At 45.9% G+C, this 17,724-nt stretch overlaps 1 protein-coding gene across 3 annotated transcripts in view; it reads right to left on the bottom strand.

Annotated features, from left to right (window-relative positions):
* The window catches only part of LOC124716957 (1-phosphatidylinositol 4,5-bisphosphate phosphodiesterase), a 425,614-nt gene that overhangs the window by 186,140 nt on the left and 221,750 nt on the right, over positions 1–17,724 (bottom strand). The gene's annotated exons all lie outside the window — the stretch shown is intronic.

The raw sequence follows: 17,724 nt of genomic DNA, 5'->3' as shown, positions 1-17,724 counted from the left end.
GCGAATATCCAGACCGCAGGTGTATCTACATGTCGACTTGAAAATGCCTACATACACTGATGTCATGCAACAGCGATATGCCCATACACAGATGGCAGTAGTATCGAATACACTAGGTATAACAGGGCAGTGCGCTAGCGGAGCTATCACTTGTACTCAGGCGAAGGAATGGTTCAAATGGCTCTGAGCACTATGGGACTTAACATCTGTGGTCATCAGTCCCCTAGAACTTAGAACTACTTAAACCTATCTAACCTAAGGACATCACACACATCCATGCCCGAGGCAGGATTCGAGCCTGCGACCGCAGCGGTCGCGCGGTTCCAGACTGAAGCGCCTAGAACCGCTCGGCCACAGCGGCCGGCTACTAAGGTGATTCATGTGAAGAGGTTTCCGACGTGATTATGGCCGCACGACGGGAATTAACAGGCTCTGAACGCAGAATGGTAGCTGGAGTTAGATGGATGGGACATCACATTTCGGGAATCATTTGGGAATTCAGTATTCCGAGATCCACAGTGTCAATAGGGTGACGAGAATATTAAAGTTCCGGCATTACGTCTCACCATGGACATCGCAGTGGCCGATGGCCTTCACTTAACGATCGAGAGCAGCGGCGTTTGGGTAGCGCTGTCAGTGCTCATAGATAAGCAACATTGTGTGAAATAATCGCAGAAATCGATGTGGGACGTACAACGAAAGTATCCGTTAAGACAATACTGCGACATTTGTCGTTATAGGCTGTGGCAGCAGACGACCGACAGCTGACAGCACAACATCGCATGCAGCGCGTCTCCTGGGCTCGTGAACATATCGGTTGGACGCTACATGGCGGAAAAACCGTGGCCTGGTCACATGAGCCTCCATTTCAGTTGGTAAGAGCTGATGATATGGTTCGAGTGTGGGGCACAACCCACGAAGCCATGGATCCAAATTATCGACAAGGCGTCGTGCAAGCCGGTGATGGGTCCATAATGGTGTGACTAAATACGTGAAATGGAGTGAGTCCTCTGGCCCAACTGAACCGATCACTGACTGGAAATCGTTATGCTCGGCTACATGGAGACCAGTTGCAGCATTTCATGGACTTCATGTTCCCAAACAACGATGGAAGTTTTATGAACGGCAATGGGCCATGTCACCGGGCCAGAATTGTTGGCGTTTGGTTTGAACAACGCACTGGCAATTCCAGCGAATGATTTGGCCACCCAAATCGCCCCACAAGAATCCCGTCTAATAGATATGGGACATCATGGAGAGGTCAGTTCATGCATAAAATCGTGCACCGGCAACACTTTCGCAATTAAGAATAGCTATAGAGGCCGGCTGGCTCAACATTTCTGCAGGGGACTTCCAACGACTTGTTGAGTCTATCCCACGTCGAGTTACTGCGGTACGCAAGACCAAATGAGTTCCGACGTGATATTACGACGTGTCCATCACGTTTCGTCATCTCAGTGTATGTACGATATACGAGGGCGTGCGCAAAAGTAATGCCTCCGAATTCTCCGTATATAAACTATTACAACATTTTTAAATAATACGAACTTTATCAACATTCTACATCTTTGTGCTTCATATCTATATACACTATTGGCCATTAAAATTGCTACACTACGAAGATGATGTGCTACAGACACGAAATTTAACCGACAGGAAGGAGATGCTGTGATATGCAAATGATTAGCTTTTCAGAGCATTCACACAAGGTTGGCGTCGGTGGCGACTCCTACAATGTGCTGACATGAGGAAAGTTTCCAACCGATTTCTCATACACAAACAGCAGTTGACCGGCGTTGCCTGGTGAAACGTTGTTGTGATGCCTCGTGTAAGGAGGAGAAATGCGTACCATTACGTTTCCGACTTTGATAAAGGACGGATTGTAGCCTATCGCGATTGCGGTTTATCGTATCGCGACATTGCTTCTCGCGTTGGTCGAGATCCAATGACTGTTAGCAGGATATGGAATCAGTGGGTTCAGGAGGAACGCCATGCTGGATCCCAACGGCCTCGTATCACTAGCAGTCGAGATCACAGGCATCTTATCTGCATGGCTCTAACGGATCGTGCAGCCACGTCTCGACCCCTGAGTCAACAAATGGGGACGTTTGCAAGACAATAGCCATCTGCACGAACAGTTCGACGACGTTTCCAGCAGCATGGACTATCAGCTCGGAGACCGTGGCTGCGGTTACCCTTGACGCTGTATCACAGACAGGAGCGCCTGTGATGGTGTACTCAACAACGAACCTGGCTGCACCAATGGCAAAACGTCATTTTTTCGGATGAATCCAGGTTCTGTTTACAGTATCGTAATGGTCGCATCCGTGTTTGTCGACATCGCGGTGAACGCACATTGGAAGCGTGTATTCGTCATCGCCATACTGGCGTATCACCTGGCGTGGTGGTATGGGATGCCACTGGTTACACGTCTCGGTCACCTCTTGTTCGTATTGACGGCACTTTGAATGGTGGACGTTACGTTTCAGATGTGTTACGACCCGTGGCTCTACCCTTCATTCGATCTCTGCGAAACCCTACATTTCAGCAGGATAATGTACGACCGCATGTTGCAGGTCCTGTACGGGCCTTTCTGGATACAGAAAATGTTTGACTGTTGCCCTGGCCAGCAAATTCTCCGGATGTCTCACCAATTGAAAACGTCTGGTCAATGGTGGCCGAGCAACTGGCTCGTCACAATACGCCAGTCACTACTCTTGAAGAACTGTGGTATCGTGTTGAAGCTGCGTGGGCCGCTGTACCTGTACACGCCATCCAAGCTGTGTTTGACTCAATGCCCAGGCCAATCAAGGCCGCTATTACGGCCAGAAGTGGTTGTTCTGGATACCGATTTCTCAGGATCTATGCACCCAAATTACCTGAAAATGTAATCACATGTCAGTTCTAGTACAATGTATTTGTCCAATGAATACCATTTTATCATCTGCATTTCTTCTTGGTGTAGCAATTTTAATGGCCAGTAGGGTAGTCTACATAGTGACCCTGGCGACGAACACATTTCACCCAACGAGAGACCAGTTTGTTGATAGGATAATTACAGAACGTTTGACCAATGACGGAGGCACAACCTCACCTCTGTTTGTACCGCTCCATCACCATCAAATTGAAATCCTGGAGAGTGTTGTTTAAGTTTTGGAAACAGCTGTCGCACACGTCGGCAGATGTCGCAGTGCTCATGTGCAGTCTCGCACAGCCATGTTTCAAACGAGCCTGCTCCACGTGTGGGCGCTTAGAAGCACCATGACAGCACGGTCTTACTCACGCAACGACATAGTCCCGTCATCACCGCCGTGTAACACGCTACAAGGCTCCTATCCAAATCAATGCCTACGAGATCGGGAATCGCTGTGTCACCGTACATAATGGCATCCAATGCCGTCACGACAAGTGTCGGGCCCGTATGATGACGACGTATGCAGCCTAGCTACTTTCGTTCCCCTCCGCTCAGACTTGCCCGTCGTCGAGCAGAACACAGAACCAGAAACGCTCTGAACAGAGGCTAGGCTGCCACCACGTGTCCAGCGCCCACCCCGCCGCCGCGTCACGGGGAGCCGCAGCAGTTGGCTCCGCGCTGGCAGTCCGAGGTGCTCCACACCGGAGATACACGAATTCTCCCACTACGCCTCCATGCCCCTGCCTCCGCAGCAACCATTGAAGCACCTCAAGCCGCTACAGCAGAGACCATAGAGTAAATATCTCTGGAGTGAGCATTGCCTTCTGCGCATGTTGTCAACATTAAACCAGGATTGTCGCGTGTTTTCGGGACTTCGCTGTGCGTGTGTGCTTTCTGCAGCGTTTGAAGTTTATAATATCAAGCGTTTTTGTTGTGTTTTACCGCTTGTTGATAGTGTAATAGCGATGGTTAATTACCGTTGTTGCTACGGACGCAAAGAAATATACTTGAAAGGAGGGATAGTAACTTTTCATGGGTACATACCATGTAGCTCTAATTACAGTTATCCTATTAGTAAGAGACACTGTATATGTTTAAAAATTTCGAGACGCATTATAATTAAGGCTTGATTCTATAGACCTATTTTTCTACGATTTTATGACTATATAATAGATATTACGGCTCGTAGAAAAGCTTACAAACAATCGCTTCCTCTCGTAAATTTGCTGGTGAAACAGGAAAAGGAATGGTTAGTTGTTTCAGCAAATACTATTCTCCATGCATTTATCAGTGACTTTTCGATCATGTATATAGATTACTCAGTCTACTATTTATTTAATAAACTGGGAGCAAATACGTAAAACGCGTTAAATAAATACTTCAAAGTGTCACCAGTAAGAAAAATTGTGCTTTAGGTCGTAAAAACGAGAAAAGAAATACGTAGAAATAGCAGAGAAAAGGACGAATTAGCAGGGATATAATCGCTAATGTGTGGCAAATTCGGTGTTTTTCGGACACTTGCAAAAGTACTAGCGTACTGTCAAGTCGTTTTGAAAGACTATCACTGCCAAAATGTACGTCAGGCTCTGTAATTCTATAAAGTGTCGTATCATACCGTAAACTACCAAAAATCGAGCGCTTCTGAACTGTGACACCTATCGCAAAATACACTCCTGGAAATTGAAATAAGAACACCGTGAATTCATTGTCCCAGGAAGGGGAAACTTTATTGACACATTCCTGGGGTCAGATACATCACATGATCACACTGACAGAACCACAGGCACATAGACACAGGTAACAGAGCATGCACAATGTCGGCACTAGTACAGTGTATATCCACCTTTCGCAGCAATGCAGGCTGCTATTCTCCCATGGAGACGATCGTAGGGATGCTGGATGTAGTCCTGTGGAACGGCTTGCCATGCCATTTCCACCTGGCGCCTCAGTTGGACCAGCGTTCGTGCTGAACGTGCAGACCGCGTGAGACGACGCTTCATCCAGTCCCAAACATGCTCAATGGGGGACAGATCCGGAGATCTTGCTGGCCAGGGTAGTTGACTTACACTTTCTAGAGCACGTTGGGTGGCACGGGATACATGCGGACGTGCATTGTCCTGTTGGAACAGCAAGTTCCCTTGCCGGTCTAGGAATGGTACAACGATGGGTTCGATGACGGTTTGGATGTACCGTGCACTATTCAGTGTCCCCTCGACGATCACCAGTGGTGTACGGCCAGTGTAGGAGATCGCTCCCCACACCATGATGCCGGGTGTTGGCCCTGTGTGCCTTGGTCGTATGCAGCCCTGATTGTGGCGCTCACCTGCACGGCGCCAAACACGCATACGACCATCATTGGCACCAAGGCAGAAGCGACTCTCATCGCTGAAGACGACACGTCTCCATTCGTCCCTCCATTCACGCCTGTCGCGACACCACTGGAGGCGGGCTGCACGATGTTGGGGCGTGAGCGGAAGACGGCCTAACTGTGTGCGGGACCGTAGCCCAGCTTCATGGAGACGGTTGCGAATGGTCCTCGCCGATACCCCAGGAGCAACAGTGTCCCTAATTTGCTGGGAAGTGGCGGTGCGGTCCCCTACGGCACTGCGTAGGATCCTACGGTCTTGGCGTGCATCCGTGCGTCGCTGCGGTCCGGTCCCAGGTCGACGGGCACGTGCACCTTCCGCCGACCACTGGCGACAACATCGATGTACTGTGGAGACCTCACGCCCCACGTGTTGAGCAATTCGGCGGTACGTCCACCCGGCCTCCCGCATGCCCACTATACGCCCTCGCTCAAAGTCCGTCAACTGCACATACGGTTCACGTCCACGCTGTCGCGGCATGCTACCAGTGTTAAAGACTGCGATGGAGCTCCGTATGCCACGGCAAACTGGCTGACACTGACGGCGGCGGTGCACAAATGCTGCGCAGCTAGCGCCATTCGACGGCCAACACCGCGGTTCCTGGTGTGTCCGCTGTGCCGTACGTGTGATCATTGCTTGTACAGCCCTCTCGCAGTGTCTGGAGCAAGTATGGTGGGTCTGACACACCGGTGTCAATGTGTTCTTTTTTCCATTTCCAGGAGTGTAGAAGGATGCAATATCACTAGCCCTTAAAAGTTACGTAGCTGGTTTATTCCCGGTATCAAATGGATACTGTTAAAATGTCTGCGCAACATATATAAATAATCCACGACATGTACGAAAAGAATCCGTCTGTACTAGGGATGTAGCGACATTCTAAATATACAGGGCGCTATACGGACAAACACACGACGTCCCGAGAACACGTGACCAGGCCGGCAATGTATGTTGACAACACAAAATCTGTTCTGCGCATGTGAATGCTCACTCCAGAGATATTTACTCTACGGCAGAGACAGAAGAGAACACATATACTGAAGCACAGTGGTTAAAAGCAGGCCAGCTTGGGCTTCCGCAAGGCCTGCCAAGCTTCACGGCACCCGTTTGTCTGCTGCACCTGACAACAGGTTGGGCTTTCACTCCAAAGTGACTACAGAATAGCCAGGTGTATATTGAGAAAGCAGTAAAGTAAACAAAAGAAAAATTCGGAGTAGGTATAAAATCCATGGAGAAGAAATAAAAACTTTGAGGTTCGCCGATGACATTGTAATTCTGTCAGAGACAGCAAAGGACTTGGAAGAGCAGCTGAACGGAATGGACAGTGTCTTGAAAGGAGGATATAAGATGAACATCAACAAAAGCAAAACTAGGATAATGGAATGTAGTTTAACTAAGTCGGGTGATGGCAGAGGAAATTAGATTAGGAAATGAGACACTTAAAGTAGTAAAGGAGTTCTGCTATTTGGGGAGCAGAATAACTGATGATGGTCGAAGTAGAGAGGATATAAAATGTAGACTGGCAATGTCAAGGAAAGCGTTTCTGGAGAAGAGAAATTTGTTAACATCGAGTAGAGATTTAAGTGTCAGAAAGTCGTTTCTGAAAGTATTTGTATGGAGTGTAGCCATGTATGGAAGTGAAACGTGGACGATAAATAGTTTGGACAAGAAGAGAATAGAAGCTTTTGAAATGTGGTGCTACAGAAGAATGCTGAAGATTAGATGGGTAGATCACATAACTAATGAGGAGGTAGTGAATAGAATTGGGGAGAAGAAGTTTGTGGCACAACTTGACCAGAAGAAGGGATCGGTTGGTAGGACATGTTCTGAGGCATCAAGGGATCACCAATTTAGTATTGGAGGGCAGCGTGGAGGGTAAAAATCGTAGAGGGAGACCAAGAGATGAATACACTAAGCAGATTCAGAAGGATGTAGGTTGCAGTAGGTACTGGGAGATGAAAAAGCTTGCACAGGATAGAGTAGCATGGAGAGCTGCATCAAACCAGTCTCAGGACTGAAGACCACAACAACAACAACAAAAAACGTATCTGCGTAGGTACTTTCATTGCAACTCAGCTGTCTTAATGGTGGGAACAGCAAAATGAACAAACCGGACATATTTCGGGCTTGCTCATTTATTTCGATATGAACGGCTTTCTCTGCAACTTCACCCTGTTTCTACTAGTACTGGCATCATCAGGTCACCTCTACTAGATGTTTTCTGTAGTAAGCATACTATCTCGGAAAATTGAGATCCTTTGCAGTTAAGAACCTGAAAATGTCTATTGCACGCAACGCCAACTAAAGTAAGGTGTTCAGAAATCTAGTTTTGCGAAATATGACCCCGGTTATACCACTTTTAATTACTTTGTCCAGGATGTGTATTGCGGATTCGCTGAATTCATTCAAGTCGCCAAAACAGTTCGTTCTAAATTTCCCAAAATGCATTTTAGCAAACGCGAAGTTCGTTTTTCGTATCATGTAAATCTAAAAAGCACAAGTCTAAAAGAAGAAACTTTTCTTTCGTGTTAACCTTTCTTCGCACTACTTAACAATACTACGAGAATAACAGTTTTTAATATCCATTGACTCATATATTCTTCATAATTCAGTCAATGATTGCACAAAATTTTGAAGGACCTTTTTTTTTTTTGGTCATCAGTCTACTGACTGGTTTGATGCGTCCCGCCACAAATTCCTTTCCTGTGCTAACCTCTTCATCTCACAGTAGCACTTGCAACCTACGTCCTCAATTATTTGCTTGACGTATTCCAATCTCTGTCTTCCTCTACAGTTTTTGCCCTCTACAGCTCCCTCTAGTACCATGGAAGTCATTCCCTCATGTCTTAGCAGATGTCCTATCTTCCTGTCCCTTCTCCTTATCAGTGTTTTCCACATATTCCTTTCCTCTCCGATTCTGCGTAGAACCACCTCATTCCCTACCTTATCAGTCCACCTAATTTTCAACATTCGTCTATAGCACCACATCTCAAATGCTTCGATTCTCTTCTGTTCCGGTTTTCCCACAGTCCAGGTTTCACTACCATACAATGCTGTATTCCAGACGTACATCCTCAGAAATTTCTTCCTCGAATTAAGGCCGGTATTTGATATGAGTCTACTTCTCTTGCCAGAAATGCCTTTTTTGCCATAGCGAGTTTGCTTTTGATGTCCTCCTTGCTCCGTCCGTCATTGGTTATTTTACTGCCTAGGTAGCAGAATTCATTAACTTCATTGACTTCGTGACCATCGATCCTGATGTTAAGTTTCACGCTGTTCTCATTTCTACTACTTCTCATTACCTTCGTCTTTCTCCGATTTACTCTCAAACCATACTGTGTACTCATTAGACTGTTCATTCCATTCAGCAAATCATTTAATTCTTCTTCACTTTCACTCAGGATAGCAATGTCATCAGCGAATCGTACCATTGATATCCTTTCACCTTGTATTTTTATTCCACTCCTGAACCTTTCTTTTATTTCCATCATTGCTTCCTCGATGTACAGATTGAAGAGTAGGGGCGAAAGGCCTTGTCTTATACCCTTCTTAATACGAGCACTTCGTTCTTGATCGTCCACTCTTATTATTCCCTGTTGGTTGTTGTACATATTGTATATGACCCGTCTCTCCGTATAGCTTACCCCTACTTTTTTCAGAATTTCGAACAGCTTGCACCATTTTATATTGTCGAACGCTTTTTCCAGGTCGACAAATCCTATGAAAGTGTCTTGATTTTTCTTTAGCCTTGCTTCCATTATTAGCCGTAACGTCAGAATTGCCTCTCTCGTCCCTTTACTTTTCCTAAAGCCAAACTGATCGTCACCTAGCGCATTCTCAATTTTCTCTTCCATTCTTCTGTATGTTATTCTTGTAAGCAGCTTCGATGCATGAGCTGTTATGCTGATTGTGCGATAATTCTCGCACTTGTCAGCTCTTGCCGTCTTCGGAATTGCGTGGATGATGCTTTTCCGAAAGTCAGATGGTATATCGCCAGACTCATATTCTACACACCAACGTGAATAGTCGTTTTGTTGCCACTCCCCCCAATGATTTTAGAAATTCTGATGGAATGTTATCTATCCCTTCTGCCTTATTTGACCGTAAGTCCTCCAAAGCTCTTTTAAATTCCGATTCTAATACTGGATCCCCTATCTCTTCTAAATCGACTCCTGTTTCTTCTTCTATCACATCAGACAAATCTTCACCCTCATAGAGGCTTTCAATGTATTCTTTCCACCTATCTGCTCTCTCCTCTGCATTTAACAGTGGAATTCCCGTTGCACTCTTAATGTTACCACCGTTACTTTTAATGTCACCAAAGGTTGTTTTGACTTTCCTGTATGCTGAGTCTGTCCTTCCGACAAACATATCTTTTTCGATGTCTTCACATTTTTCCTGCAGCCATTTCGTCTTAGCTTCCCTGCACTTCCTATTTATTTCATTCCCCAGCGACTTGTATTTCTGTATTCCTGATTTTCCCGGAACATGTTTGTACTTCCTCCTTTCATCAATCAACTGAAGTATTTCTTCTGTTACCCATGGTTTCTTCGCAGCTACCTTCTTTGTACCTTTGTTTTCCTTCCCAACTTCTGTGATGGCCCTTTTTAGAGATGTCCATTCCTCTTCCTCTGTACTGCCTACTGCGCAATTCCTTATTGCTGTATCTATAGCGTTAGTGAACTTCAAACGTATCTTGTCATTCCTTAGTACTTCCGTATCCCACTTCTTTGCGTATTGATTCTTCCTGACTAATGCCGGCGCGGTGGTCTAGCGGTTCTAGGCGCGCAGTCCGGAACCGCGCGACTGCTACGGTCGCAGATTCGAATCCTGCCTCGGGCATGGATGTGTGTGATGTCCTTAGGTTAGTTAGGTTTAAGTAGTTCTAAGTTCTAGGGGACTGATGACCACAGTAGTTAAGTCCCATAGTGCTCAGAGCCATTTGAACCTGACTAATGTCTTGAACTTCAGCCTACTCTTCATCACTACTATATTGTGATCTGAGTCTATATCTGCTCCTGGGTACGCCTTACAATCCAGTATCTGATTTCGGAATCTCTGTCTGACCATGATGTAATCTAATTGAAATCTTCCCGTATATCTCGGCCTTTTCCAAGTATACCTCCTCCTCTTGTGATTCTTGAACAGGGTATTCGCTATTACTAGCTGAAACTTGTTACAGAACTCAATTAGTCTTTCTCCTCTTTCATTCCTTGTCCCAAGCCCATATTCTCCTGTAACCTTTTCTTCTACTCCTTCCCCTGCAACTGCATTCCAGTCGCCCATGACTATTAGATTTTCGTCCCCCTGTACATACTGCATTACCCTTTCAATATCCTCATACACTTTATCTGTTCATCTTCAGCTTGCGACGTCGGCATGTATACCTGAACTATCGTTGTCGGTGTTGGTCTGCTGTCGATTCTGATTAGAACAACCCGGTCACCGAACTGTTCACAGTAACACACCCTCTGCCCTACCTTCCTATTCATAACGAATCCTACACCTGTTATACCATTTTCTGCTGCTGTTGATATTACCAGATACTCATCTGACCAGAAATCCTTGTCTTCCTTCCACTTCACTTCACTGACCCCTACTATATCTAGATTGAGCCTTTGCATTTCCCTTTTCAGATTTGCTAGTTTCCCTACCACGTTCAAGCTTCTGACATTCCACGCCCCGACTCGTAGAACGTTATCCTTTCGTTGATTATTCAATCTTTTTCTCGTGGTAACCTCCCCTTTGGCAGTCCCCTCCCGGAGATCCGAATGGGGGACTATTCCGGAATCTTTTGCCAATGGAGAGATCATCATGACACTTCTTCAATTACAGGCCACATGTCCTGCGGATACACGTTACGTGTCTTTAATGCAGTGGTTTCCATTGCCCTCTGCATCCTCATGTCGTTGATCATTGCTGATTCTTCCGCCTTTAGGGGCAATTTCCCACCCCTAGGACAAGAGAGTGCCCTGAACCTCTATCCGCTCCTCCGCCCTCTTTAACAAGGCCGTTGGCAGAATGAGGCTGACTTCTTATTGCCGGAAGTCTTCGGCCGCCGATGCTGATTATTTATCAAAATTTAGGCAGTGGCGGGGATCGAACCCGGGACCGGAGACGTTTTGATTATGAATCAAAGACGCTGCCCCTAGATCACAGCCTCCTTTTGAAGGACTATATACCACTAAATGGACTCAAGTCGTTGGCACATATTTCCGCATCCTTGCCAGCCGCCGAGTCTTTGACATCTTTCAAAATATTTATGGAGTGAGGAAACTGCTGGTCAAATTTAGAGACACGTCGTAAAATACTCGAGGTCACCGAGTGAGTGTTTAGTAACTTTTCACACAATTTTCATTGTGAGACACCTACCTTATTATTAGAAGCTGCTTCATAAACACACGAAAACTCTTCCACTGCTGGACTTGGAATCTGTGTCGTGACTACTATATACAGAGTGAACTTAATAAAACCAACAAACTGCAGGAGCGGATTCCTGACTGGAAACGGAGGAAAGAAAGCTCCTATGAACATGCGTCCGGAAATGCACGGTTGCCAAGGTAGATGGCGCTGACGAATAGCAGTTCCTCTGACGATGTGGCGAGTGTTCCTCGTGCGCTGCAGGCTGAGAGACTGACGTGGCGTACAGTAAGCAGCAAAATGGTCCCGTATTCACGTCGGGAAGAAGCCGAGGCGGTGCTTGTGTACGGCCGAGCAGACGGAAACGGTCGAGAGGCAGCACAGCTATAGCAAAACAAGTACCCTCGCCGACACCAACCACATCGCTCAACAGTGGAGGCCCTTTTTGAGGGTTTGTCTGATCATTGGTCCTTTCACACAGACGAACATGCAGGGAGGCGGCGGCTGTGCGTACACGAGGTTAGGTGGACCAGGTTCGGCAGGATATTGATACGAACCCTAGCACAAGCACCAGGTATGTGGAACGCTAGCATGGTGTAATCCAAAGTACGATTATCGGTATCTTGCATGACAGTGCATCCCCTGAAGGCCGCTTTGAACATCTGTTGTAACGTGGATACGATGCACCTCTGTACTCTTCCGGGACGATATATGGTCGCTGCACGCACACTGTCCAGCTTGGGACATTTGCTGTTCCTACAGTTAAGATAGCTGAGCTGCAGTGAAACTACCTACCCAAACATATACCTGGCTATTCTGTAGTCGCACTGGACTGACAGCTCAACTTGCTGTCAGGTCCAGCAGGCTGAGTGAGTCCCGTGAAGCTTGCCAGACCTGCGGAAACCCAAGCTGGCCTGCTTTAACCACTGTGCTTCAGTATAGGGAGGCATTTGAAGTCCGTGCAAAAATAAAAACCAATTTCGCGTTTAGGGTAAGCCTTTTTTATTTTCGACATAGTTTCTTTTTAGACTTATACACTTTGTCCAGTGCTGTTCTAATTTGTTGATCCCTTCCGATTAATAGGAACTATCCAAGTATGCAAAATAGCTATTAGTTGCTACAATCATCTACTCGTTTGAATAAAATCTCTGTCTCTCCAGCCATTTCTTCAAACTGGGTAACAAATAGTAGTCCGAAGGAGCCAAGTCTGGAGAATAAGGGGGGGGTTGTGAAACGAGCTGGAATCCTATTTGCATTCATTTTGCAACCACAACTGCTGAGGTGTGTGCTGGCGCATTGTCATGATGGAAATGGATATTTTTGCGGTCCAATCGCCGGCGTTTTTCTTGCAGCTCGGTTTTCAAACGGTCCAATAACGATGGATAATATGCACCTGTAATAGTTTTACCCTTTTCCAGATGGTCGATGAGGATTATCCCTCGCGAATCCCAAAAGACAGTCGCCATAACCTTTCTGGCCGAAGGAATGGTCTACGCCTTTTTTGGTGGAGATTCTCCCTTGGTAACCCGTTGTTTAGATTGTTTTTTGGTCTAGGGAGCACAGTACTGTATCCATGTTTCATACACAGTGACGAAACGACGCTTAAAGTCCTGCGGATTCTTCCTGAACAGCTGCAAACCATCCTTAAAACACTTCACACGATTCCGTTTTTGGTCAAGCGTGAGCAATCGTGGAACCCATCTTGCTGATAGCTTTCTCATGTCCAAATGTTTATGCAAAATATTATTTACCCGTTCATTCGAGATGCGCCCACAGCACTAGCAATCTCACGCACCTTAACTCTTCTGTCAACCATCACCATACCATGGATTTTATCAATGATTTCTGGAGTTGTGACCTCCACAGGGCGTCCGGAACGTTCAGCATCACTTGTGCCCGTATGGCCACTCCGAAAATTTTGAAACCACGTATATACTGTTCTAATCGAAAATGCAGAGTCACCGTAATGTTTGTCGAGCTTCTCTTTACTCTCCTCAGGCGTTTTGCCTATCATACAGTAACGTTTAACTACCACACGAAATTCTTTTTCGTCCATTTTTTGACAATCATTCGACTTCCTTGATTCACACGAATGCCAAACACAAAGAAATAGACCAATATGGCTGAAACTTGGTGTGCGATCTTTCCAAAGATGCTTCTAACTAAACATGACCTCGATACGCGACGGTGGTGCCATCTCTGGGACTTTGCAGGGACTTTTCAAACGCTCCTCGTAGCAGGTTAAGCTGCTTTAATGGTTGCGGCGGAGATGGGGGCAGGCAGGATGGAAGGAGAATTTCTACTCCTCTGCCTCGTTAGCGCTAGCGGGTGTTGGCGGTGTGGCAGAACAGAGCGCCCACACACATGTGCAGCTGCCTGCGGCCACGTCACTTCAGCGGCGGCTCAAAGCGGGTCGCCGCTTCAGAAGGTGCCGCTGCTCTTCCGACCCGACGCGCACCCCAAAGTGGCGCTCGCTCGCTCGCAACCACGCGCTTGCTGCCGCGACCCCAAAATACGGGGCAGCGTAATGCAGGTCGAAAGCTTTTAAGCTAAGGTTAGACGGGCGTTTTTATGCAATTTTTGTGCGATAAATAACGCAAGAAATATAGACCCACTGTTGTGGCATATGACGTGGCTACGCACACTGATGAAGGACAGGCGCGTTTTCAAGGTAGTACCGCAGACGGAGGTACCTGGTCCCATTTCCTCGCGTCAAAAGACGCATGTGGTAGAGGCTACACGTGCGTTAAGGGGGACACTCAGTGACTCAAAATTTTTTATTACGGATATGTAGTACACTACTGACCAAGAAGAAATGCAGATGATAAACGGGTATTCATTGGACAAATATATTATACTAGAACAGACATGTGATTACATTTTCACGCAATTTGGGTGCATAGATCCTGAGAAATTAGTACCCAGAACAACCACCTCTGGCCCTAATAACGGCCTTGATACGCCTGGGCATTAAGTCAAACAGATCTTGGATGGCGTGTACAGCTCTGCCCATCAGGCTTCAACACGATACCACAGTTCATCAGGAGTAGTGACTGGCGTATTGTGACGAGCCAGTTGCTCGGCCACCATTGACCAGACGTTTTCAATTGGTGAGAGATCTGGAGAATGTGCTGTCCAGGGCAGCAGTCGAACATTTTCTGTATTCAGAAAGGCCCGTACAGGACCTGCAACATGCGGTCGTGCATTATTCTGCTGAAATGTAGGGTTTCGCAGAGATCGAATGAAGGGTAGAGCCACGGGTCGTGACACTTTTGAAATGTGACGTCCACTGTTCAAAATGACGTCAATGCGAACAAGAGGTGACCGACACGTGTAACCAATGGCAGCCCATACCATCACGGCGGGTGAATCGCCAGTATGGCTATGACGAATACACGCTTCCAATGTGCGTGCACCGCGATGTAGCCAAACACGGATGCGACCATCAGGATGCTGTAAACAGAATCTGGATTCATCCGAAAAAAAATGAAGTTTTGCCATTCGTGCACCCAGGTTCGTCGTTGAGTACACCATCGCAGGCGCTCCTGTCTGTGATGGAGCGTCAAGGGTGACCGCAGCCACGGTCTCCGAGCTGATAGTCCATGCTGCTGCAAACGTCGTCAAACTGTTCGTGCAGATGGTTGTTGTCTTGCAAACGTCTCCATCTGTTGACACAGGGATCGAGACGTGGCTGCGCGATCCGTTACAGCCATGCGGATAAGATGTCTGTCATCTCGACTGCTAGTGATACGAGGCCGTTGGGATCCAGCACGGCGTTCCGTATTACCCTCCTGAACCCACCGATTCCATATTTTTTTAATAGTCATTGGATCTCGACCAACGCGAACAGCAATGTCGCGATACGGTAAACTGCAATCGCGATAGGCTACAATCCGACCTTTATCAAAGTCGGAAACGTGATGGGTACGCATTTCTCCTCCTTACACGAGGCATCACAACAACGTTTCACGAGGCAACGCCAGTCAACTGCTGTTTCTGTATGAGAAATCGGTTGGAAACTTTCCTCACGTTGCAGGTGTCGCCACCGGCGCCAACCTTGTGTGAATGCTCTGAAAAGCTAATCATTTGCATATCACAGCATCTTCTTCCTGTCGGTTAAATTTCGCGTCTGTAGCATGTCATCTTCGTGGTGTAGAAATTTTAATGACCAGTAGGGTATTATTCCCCAAAATATTATGCGCAAACTCCAAAATTTAATGATTCCGTGACCGTTTGAAGCCGAGCGCGTACAAAACGCCATTGCCACAAGTCGTTATCGATGCCATCAACCTTATTTATACCGATTTGAGTAAAACTGATTTACTGGAGCGTTGTTTGGGCGGTTTCACTCAAAATGTGAACGAAAGTTTCAATAGCCTCATATGGAGATACGTTCCAAAAATAACATCCAGCCGGAGCGAAATTGTCAACATTGCTTCAAATTTGGCCGTATGTCTATTCAATGTAGGCCATATTGCATTAATGCGCGTGTCGAATGCTCTTCAAATCCAAATCGACGATGAAATGCGCCGATTCTGTGAAGATAGAGACGCCAGCGGCGATACGCTTAGCGATGAAAAGGGCTTTGAGGACGAAAATCAGGGCTTAATCTGGTCAAAGTAGCAGAAAGAGGCCAGCCGCTCCCCGGGGTGATAGTTATTATGGGCCAGTCATTGATGGTACCCTGTAAGTTTCAGGCTTTGTCCCTTTCTTTCATATAATTAATACTTGTCAAACTTTAAACGCGTTTTTTCTGAAAACCATGCTTTTCGGCATGGTTGTCGTCGTCCATGATACAATTTTCATCCGATTCTAATGATTTTCGGTCTCCCTCGAAGCAAATTGAATTCTCTAAAATTCATCGCAGCAGATTTTTTACGTTGATATTAAGAAGAAAACGAAAAGCATGGTAATTGGAGGAAAGGGGAGAAAATGCCGTATGAAAATAGGGTGAGAGGAAATAGAGCAAGCGAGTAACTTCATTTATTTGAGAAGTGTAATAATGAATTATATGTATTGCTCAACAGAAATTAGAAAAAGAATTGCCATGGCAAAAGAAGGATTCAAGAGGAAACAGAAATTACTTTGTAGACCACTAAACAAAGTTCTGAGGAAAAGACTTGCTAAATGTTACATCTGGAGCATTGCACTATATGGTGCGGACACCTGGACATTGAGGAAGGAAGATGAAAGAAGATTGGAGGCACTAGAGATGTGGATACGGAGAAGAATGGAAAAAGTGAAATGGGAAGACCGGGTAAGGAATGAAGAAGTATTAACAAGAGTTGGAGAAGAAAGAAACATGCTGAAAATCATCAGAAAGAGAAAACGGAACTGGATTGGACATTGTTTGAGGAGGGATTGTTGATTGAAGGAAGGGATAGAAGGAATGGTGGAGGTAAAAAGGGGAAGAGGAAAAAGAAGATATCAAATGCTGGACAATATCAAAGGAGACACATATTCAGAAATGAAAAGACTGGCTATGGACAGACAAAAGTGGAAGAGGATTAACCTATGACAAGACCTGCCGTAAGGCAGAATACCATACTACTACTAAGTATATTTTTCGCCAAAAAAGAAGGGTCCAAAAAATGGTCATTTTTCAAATATTTATAATTTCCCCTTTTTTGCAAATTCCTGCGATGAACTAAAATTAATTTCATGTTTCACATTACCACGACCGGGTTTACAGCGACAACCGTCGATCTACCTCCTCAGAGAGCTGCCTCGGGAAAATCCAAATTACGCAATGAAGACAATATTATTCAATGAAAAATACCAATAAAAGCTTCAATGTATGTTTTATTCTTCGCAGCAAACCCAACTTAACTATTACATTACAGTGTGGAGAAAAAAAGATTCTGAATTTGAGCAAAATTCTCGTCCGTCACCCTGTCGCTCCCCCTTAAATAACGGCGTTGTTGTGAACAGCAGCTACCGACAGCACGATTGTTGAGGGTCGGTCTACACCAGGGTTTCAAAACTTTTTTAATAACTGCTCCACGAAAAACTGTGGCCAAGATGGAGACTTTTTCGACATTGTAACTATATTAAGTATGGTTTTTTTAAATTTTATTGCGAGTTCTG

The sequence above is a fragment of the Schistocerca piceifrons genome, chromosome 9 (assembly GCF_021461385.2).
Source record: "Schistocerca piceifrons isolate TAMUIC-IGC-003096 chromosome 9, iqSchPice1.1, whole genome shotgun sequence".
NCBI classification, from domain to species: Eukaryota; Metazoa; Arthropoda; class Insecta; order Orthoptera; family Acrididae; genus Schistocerca; species Schistocerca piceifrons.
This window is presented reverse-complemented; position numbering and strand designations above follow the sequence as displayed.